Source organism: Motacilla alba, chromosome 5 (assembly GCF_015832195.1).
Source record: "Motacilla alba alba isolate MOTALB_02 chromosome 5, Motacilla_alba_V1.0_pri, whole genome shotgun sequence".
NCBI lineage: Eukaryota > Metazoa > Chordata > Aves > Passeriformes > Motacillidae > Motacilla > Motacilla alba.
The window spans coordinates 15,917,735-15,925,613 of NC_052020.1; positions in this window are offsets into that span (position 1 = coordinate 15,917,735).

The window sequence follows — 7,879 nt, forward strand, 5'->3', positions numbered from 1 at the left end:
GCAGCTGGACTCATCCAAAGCAGAATTAAGGCTCATGGCTGAGAGAGTAGTGGCATAAAAATTAATTGGGGCATGGGCACTCAGACTGCAAACTGCCACTCTAGGGGCTCTGAAGCTGTAGTCAGGTGCCTAAGCATCCCCTTTCTAATGGAAAGGACTGTCCCAGTCCTGCTCCAGATGGGGACACATGTGTAGGTAATGGTACAGATTGCCAAGCCAAAGAGCACAGAGACATAGAGTGTTTGCATTGAAATATACTGTTGTTTGTTTTATTATTATTACTATTATTATCGTTATTATTATTATTTTGCTTCCCAGCTGTGCTCTGCTCCCACATTGCTCCTGACAGCAACATGTAGCCACACACTTGCTGAGCCCTACAGCAAAACCCTATAAACACTCCGTGCTCACCCATGGCCAACTGAGCCATGCTGTGCTCGGGGGGCAGCTGGCAGGAGCCAAGCAGCAGCCCCATTTTGGCTGGACGGTGCTCAAGTGGAAGCTGGTGGAGGCATTTCCCTGCTCCCCCCTGCAGCAGGTTTTCTTTGGAGGGAGGAGAAGGCGTGAGCAGGCTCCCTGCAGTTCTGGCTCCAGAAAGCCTCAGCACTTATTAACGTGTATGTAGAAGGGACATCCATCCTCACAGCTGCTTTCCACAGGCTGGGCTAAACCCCTGTGTCTTTTATAAATGCATTCCCCTTATCCAGCTGCAATTGCTGCGTGCTTTGTAAAGCTTCACAAAACTACTGCCATCACCTGCTGTTGGGGTAGAAGCTCAGTGTGGAGCTTGGCCTCCTGTGCATCTGACACCACTCGCAGCTCCAGAGGGGCTGTTTGTCCTCCTCTCTCAACCGCTTGCTGCCATGCGTGACATGGGAAGGGACAAATATTTAAAAGAGAAACATGAACGCTGCTCCCATCTCCCTCCCAATTTGCCTGCCCCTGGCTTAGTTTTTCCAAACTCACTACCCAGGGGAAGAGTAGTGCTGCTGCAGAGTCCTCAGAGTTGACTATCTTGTGTCACTATCTCCACAGGCACAATTAAATCCTCTCATGTTTCAGAGACACATTCCCTCTGAGCCAGGGGACTGGCTCAGCAGCAGCACCCAGGTGGGAGGTGGGAGGAAACCCAGGTGAAGCTGCTCTTAGCTGGGGCTGTGGCTGTAAGTATTTGGAGGCTCTGTCCCCTGGCAGAGTCACCCATGGGTGTGAAGTCAGCACAGCTTCCTCCCCTCCCCTCTCGTTCCTCATGGTTTGCACGGCAGAAACCATTACTGCAACAAGAAACCCAGGAACGTCCTTTTTCCAGCTCTCTGGCTTTTATTGACTCAGAAAGGCTGCCAAGCCTATAAATAAATGTTCCTTGAGCTAAATATAGCAGCCACTGAAATAGGCTGCTGGCTATTTATTTAGCGTGTGGCCTCTTTGAAAGCTTGCCAGTCCATACTGCCTTTACCTTCATACCGTCCCACCCGGGGCTGTGGCCACACACCACGGGGGCATGGCTGAGTCAGCACGGGGAGAAGGGGTCACAAAAAGTCAACTCCAGCTCTGCAGGGCAGGAGAGCCAGGGTGACAGGGTCTGGCAGCTGGAGGAGCTTCAGCACCCTGCACCCCTGCCCAGAGAGCTGGGGGTCCCCAGGAGGGACATTTGCCGGAGCGGTCGGGCAGGGGCTGGACCAGTCACAAGCCAGTTTCCTCTCCTGTGAGGACTTGGTGTCTTTTTCCAGCACCAGAGCCTGGAAAAGAGAATCTATCTATCATATCCCCTAGGCTTTCCAGCATTAAGTGGTGCACATTGCTTTTCCACACTTAGCAGGAGCATAAATACTCCTGGTGCACAGGGCTGCTGTGTGTTAGGACACTTAGGACAGCCAGGGGCATGAATTCACCCCCACACTTGCACCCCTACTTGAGCCAGGACACTCAAACTCGTAAGCTCTGTGCCATTTGCCACACTGGTGAGATGAGCCCTTATTAGGGCCCCACACTCGGAGAGGCTCTGTGGGATGTGTGCTCCTTCAGAGTACTGATGGTTGTGCATTGATGCAAGAAGGGATGGGCTTCACCTCTCAAAGACTGATGGAAAACAAGGTGAGTACTGCTCTGTGCCGTAGACACTCTTCTACACCCTGAGCCTAACAGGAATGGGATGCTGCTTTCCTTGGGCTGTAAGGAATTCACTGCAGCTGCGTGCCAGCCAAGGGAAAAACCCCGTCACTCCCTGGAAAGCCACATTCGCTCCTGGAGCAATCCAAGAACATTAATAATGTTTAGCACTTAGAGAGGGTTTTGCTAAACATGAGCTAATCCTTACAACACCCATGGGAAGGAGAAAAGTAATTATTGTTATTGGACTTAATTTTTCCTTTTCCATGTACCCCTGCAGATGGGGATCAACTCTACCTAGTCCCGAGAGCTCTGGAAATCAGAGAAGAATCCCACTCACCCCAGCTTGCACAAATAGGAAACCTGGAGCCAGGATGGGGCAGGTTATTTGCCAAAGGCCACCTAGGAAGGCAGAGTTGGAGCCTCTGTGGAGTGAGGGAAGGGGGGTGGGAGGGTGGAAATCCGTGCTCCCAGTCTTTCTCCTACACACCAGAATATAATTCCACAGCTGACAGGGTAGTTCTGGTCCCCTTCAGGTCCTCACCTGCAGGATATCCAGGGGATGCAGATGCTCTGTATTGCTGCTTACCTTCCTGTCCACAATGTCACTTCACAAGGTGGCTGGAGAGATACCCTGCCCTGCATGGCAGTAGGTGCTGACAAGGCTCACGAGCATATTGATTTGGAGCACTGCTGCAGCAAGTCACAAAATTCCCACACGTGACCTCCCCTTTGGAACAACAGCAACATACCTGCTGCCGTGTGTGATAGATCTCACCAGCCCTCAGCCACTGGGTGATGGCCTCCACAGCTGTGACCAGAGCACCCCTGGGGGGGAAAGGAGCTGATGGGATGGTCATTGTGCCTGTCCCAGCCATGTGGCATTGGAACCAGGCTGGCTTAGAGGGCTGAGATGCTGCTGGGGTCCCTCCAGGGGTACAGAGGGTCTGCATTAGGACGCCCCAGGTAGAAAGTGTAGACCAAAATGAGGGTCAGCTGCTTCCCTGGGTCTTTTGCAGAGAGGAAGGGCAGTTTTTGGGGGTTCAATAAAGCCATCAATGCTCCCTGGCCACACTCCTCAGCTGAAACCCAGGCACTCAGTGTCTGAGAGGAAATATTGTCTGTCGGCAGTACCCAGATGATGTCATTTAGTTTTCCAGGCTTCTGGGCTGAGCCAGCAGCTCGAGCCAGTATGACTGGAGATTCTTTATTTAGAAGGAGCCCAAGTGCAACTGAGTCCAGGTCTTTGCAGCACCCCTCTGCCACCTCCCTTCCCTGCTGATGCAATCCCATCAGCAGCGGGGACATCGGATGAGGTGGTTCTTGGAACCTCAAAGTGGGACCTTGCCAGGCAAGTGGGAAAGGGAGATGCTGTTAGGGGCAGGTGAGGGTGATGCTTAGTCTGTGCTACCAGATGTTCCCCAGGCAGAGGAATCTCCAGCTCCCTCTGGGCAATGCCCACAGCAGAGGAGCACTTGTCCCTCCAGGTGTCCTTTTACCTCCCTTCAACTCCCTGAGAAATTTGTCCTGCCCTCCCCAGCATGGCAATGGTCACCCTCCTCATCCTCACACTTGCCATCTCCAGTCTGGGTTACTGCAACTGAGCCTCAGGCTGGCTTTTGAGGGCTTTCTAGTTGGAAATCAAATATTTTCCCCCTCTGACACCCCTTAACCTGCCTCCTCTCCCTCAGCAGCATCTCCTGACAAGCGAGCCTAAGAATAGCCCTGCCTCTGGCTCCAGGCTGGTGCTGTTTGCTCAGTGACTCAGAGCTGGCCAGGCAGGCACTTACTCAAAGGGCCCCATTACTCATCTGTCTGCATTGCCCCAAGGATGGGGTTTGTGTCTCTCGTTCACCTCCCCTTTAAAGATACTTTATTTATTTCTATTTAATAAAGCCACCATGCACAAGGAGAGGTAGTTTTCCTGCTGTAGATTTACCTCTAAATATGTGTGCCCTGACCCAAAATGCTGCAACCCCTATAGATCACACTGGCAGCCCAGCATTGCTCCTTCTCCCTGCCTTGCCAGGAAGGAGCTGTGCCGGCAGGAACAGGGCAAATGATAATGCCTCCCAAAATTGCATTTTGTGGCACCAGGGTAACAATGAAAACAAAAATTCTCTCCTGCAGAAACCATCTGTGCTGAATTCCAGTGTGGAACTGACTGTGCCCAAATCCAGCTGGCCTCTCAGATGCCCACGGCATGACCCAGCTGCTCCTGTCTTGCCCACAGCCCACACTAATTGCAATCCTCCTTCCTCTCCACAGAGTGTGTCACTGCCCAGTGGGCAAAGCACCTCAGCAAATTAAAAAAGGCCTCAATTTAAAAAAAAAGTGGCTTCATTTCCAAACAACAAAAAGGCAGCATCTTCTTCATCTGGTTTGCTCCCCTGAGGCATCCTCTGAGTCACAGCCAGTCGTGCCGGGAGTGGAGCTGCATCCTGACCAGTGCACATCTGTGTCTGCAAGGCACTGCCGGGGGAGGACACAGGGATGGTTGCTTGGGATAAGGAAAGTGTGGCATTGGCAGAGGAATTGGAAGTTTGAAAGGATGGTATTTTGCTCTCTTTCTGCTGCTTCAGCCCCAAGTTTTCCTTTTTTGCTGTTCTTCAGATTTTTCTTCTAGTTTTTCCAATCCTGCTGTTTCATGGCATTACTCTTCAACCCTGCTGTCATCAGGGATCCCAGCACTCTGCTCCAAGATGCTTCATGAAGCCTCAACAGCACCCAGAGGGCTTCCTGAGAGCTTCCTGAGGCCAACCTCCATGCAAGGCACACCTGAGTCTGCCAAGCCAGGTGTGGTTTGTGTCCTGGAGAGATGCGTGTTGGGTGTAAATAGATCCACTTTGCATGGAAGGGGGCAGCTGGTCTGGATTTGGGCTGTGGCTGTGGCACTTCTCACCACCGTGCCCCGGGTCTCCACATAACACCTTCTGATCCTGGATTGCTAACCCCAAGGGAGCCTTTCCATCCATCTGTCAGGATGAGTGGGCTTCCAGTGCCTCTCCCCAAAGCCCAGCACAGGAGAGCTGGGGGCTTGTTCCTCAGAGGACATGGTGTCTCCATCTCAGTTAAGCCTGGCAGCAGCGAGGGATGCAGGACAGGAGGAAGCAGGAGCCTGAACATCCACCGTGGGCTGAAAATGGGGTCCTGCATGTCTTGGCAAACATGTATTTGTGTTCTCCCTCCATCCCAGTGACCTCCCCTCAATAACAACCGCTGGGGCCATTTGGGGGCATGGTGTTGCAGGACAGCAGGACCAGCCTGCCCAGTTTGGTCCTTTCTTACAGACCCCATGGCACCCCACAGCATCCATCGCACTGCCGAGGGCTGCTTCCAGCCCCGGGAGCTGAGGCCGTGTCAGAGGAGGCAACGGGGGGTGTTGTGATGCACTAGATTGTTATTTGGATGCTGCACTGGGTGTTGTGTTATACAAATGTTTCCCCCCTTTCCTCAGATGGTTGTTCCCTTGGTAAGGTGGTCTGCCCCCTGTAGCCTCTCCCTTCGCCCCTCCTCACTGGTGTCCCCTTGGCTGCGGCCTTCCATCCCCACCTCCCATTCCGCGGGTATTAATGTCCCTTGGGTTTGGAGCTCTTCCTCTTTTTTCACCTGGAAGCCCTACGATGCAGGGGCTTCCAGCTAATAAACAGGACATCAGAACCACGTGGAGAAAGAGTGCTTCTCGTCCTTTACTTCGTCCATGTAGGATCCGTGCAGGCTTAAATCCTAAGCTAGCCGGGGGGATTTACAGCCCGAAACCCATGGGTTCCTTCAGGGGGGCAAGCTCAAAGCAAGCTTTGTGGACACCTTTCCCTGGCACCTGAGCCGTGCTCAGGAGGGGAGGGAGCCTCTGAGCTGTACCATGGCAGCAGCGGCCCTGCAGAGAGGCGAGCGAGCAGCCTCTGCTGGCCTCTGCTGGGAGCCTTCACACCTCCGCAGGTCTGCCTGTGCAACACCAGGGAAAGAAGTTTACCCTCGATTCATATCCTTCAGGAGAGCTCGGGGTGACACTCGCTGCCGGACAAACCCCTTTCTGCAAGGGCGCTGAAGCACTGCTGCAGGTGTTGGTACAAAGAGGAGGAGGAGAGGCAAGAGGGAGGAAGGCAAACAGCTGCTCACACATGCTGTTGGACCGATGCAGGACAGAAGTCTGGAGAGTGAAGATGTCTGCAAGACCACAGCCCATGATGGGCCAGGAGCCCCCAGCCTGGCTTTGTCCCCACCTGGCTGTGTGGCTTGAGGAAGGGCAGGTGCCACTCTGCACTTCAGCTTTGAAATCTCTTGCACCCTACCGGTGCAAACCAAGAGCATTAAGAGCGAGGCTGTGGAGGTTCAGTGCTCCTGCAAGCAATTTGTCCTTCACCAGCATGGCTGGGAAGAACGTGTCAACCCTAATGTCAGCAGTATCCAGCTCCCATCTCATCCCCAGGCTACATAAGGTACTGGAGAAGGGAAGGACTCCATGTGTCCTGCTCCATCCACTTGAACCATGTGGTTCAAGTCTTTTACATCTCTGAACCCACTGAGGACCAGATTTGGGTTGCAGCACTGATAAATTCAAGACACCAGCTGCTGGGCTGTGGACAGATGGCTGTAAAAGATGCTGCAGTCCACTTCTAGGAGACCCTCCTCTGCATCCCAAATTCTCTTTTTTTACTGACATCCCAGCCTGTCTCCTTCATTAAGGAGGTCAGGGTCAAGTGACCACTGCCTTATGGATTCCACGCGCCAGCTGTGACACACATGTGCAGTCCCCTCCAACCTCAGGAGGTGAGAAATGCCCAGCAGCAATCCTCTCTGGCTCAGCACATCATTCTGGGATGGGCAGGAATGCTGCTGCCTTCAGCCTGTCTTCAAGGCTTGGCTTTGGCTTTGCCCTGACACCCCCTGAGCGCAGTGCTGTGACGAAGCGTCTGCATTTGGGAACCGCCACACAGCCTCTGTCCAGCAGACTTGGTGGTGCCCAAGCAAGGGCCAGACTGCCTTGTCTCCAGCCAGGCAGCATTAACCTTCCCCCACCAGAGACATTCCTCAGACCTTGCAAAAGTGCATCATGAAGTCAAAGCGCTGCCAGGGCTGCCTCTCCCTGCTCTGCTTTCCCCGTTAATTGCTGACCAGACCATCCATTAGGGAGCAGCAGCCAGGATGTGCAGAAGATGCTCCCCACAGGCACCTGGCATGCTTGCCTCTCACTTGCTACAAACCTCTGGGACAGCCTGGCACTGATGACCAGGATATTTTTGTTGTGCAGCCTTTGAGAAAACACCCAGGCACTTGGGGCTTTGTGGTGCTTACCCCTGCTGCAGACAGCTGTGGGTTCAGCCGCCATGCTGAGGGCAGGGCACAGAGGGTATGGAGAAGCTGGAGCTGGAAGAAGTGCAATTTCCATCAGGGTGAAGGCACTGGTTGGCTAAGTGGTGCCTGTGAGGGCTGTAGCTGCTGCTGTAATGTCACTGAGACAGCACAGCAGGATGGCATTCTGATGACTGAACTTTCTGCCCTCTGCTCTTCCCCCTTGGCCCCATAATTAGTCCTCTGGGTCACTCAGGGCTCCCAAAGTGCTTTCATCCCTGAGGAGTTTGTTTAGCTGTGGAAACCTAACGAAAGAAAAAAAAAAGGAAAATTCAGTATTCCTCTGAAAATCCTATCACCCACATTACCCTGGTTCTCCATGCTGCAAGGCTGGCACAGGGGAGGTAAACCCTGCCAGGCAAAGCAGGAGCAGGCAGTAAACAGGAGTGATGAAAGTTAGATGCCTTCTGCACCAAGC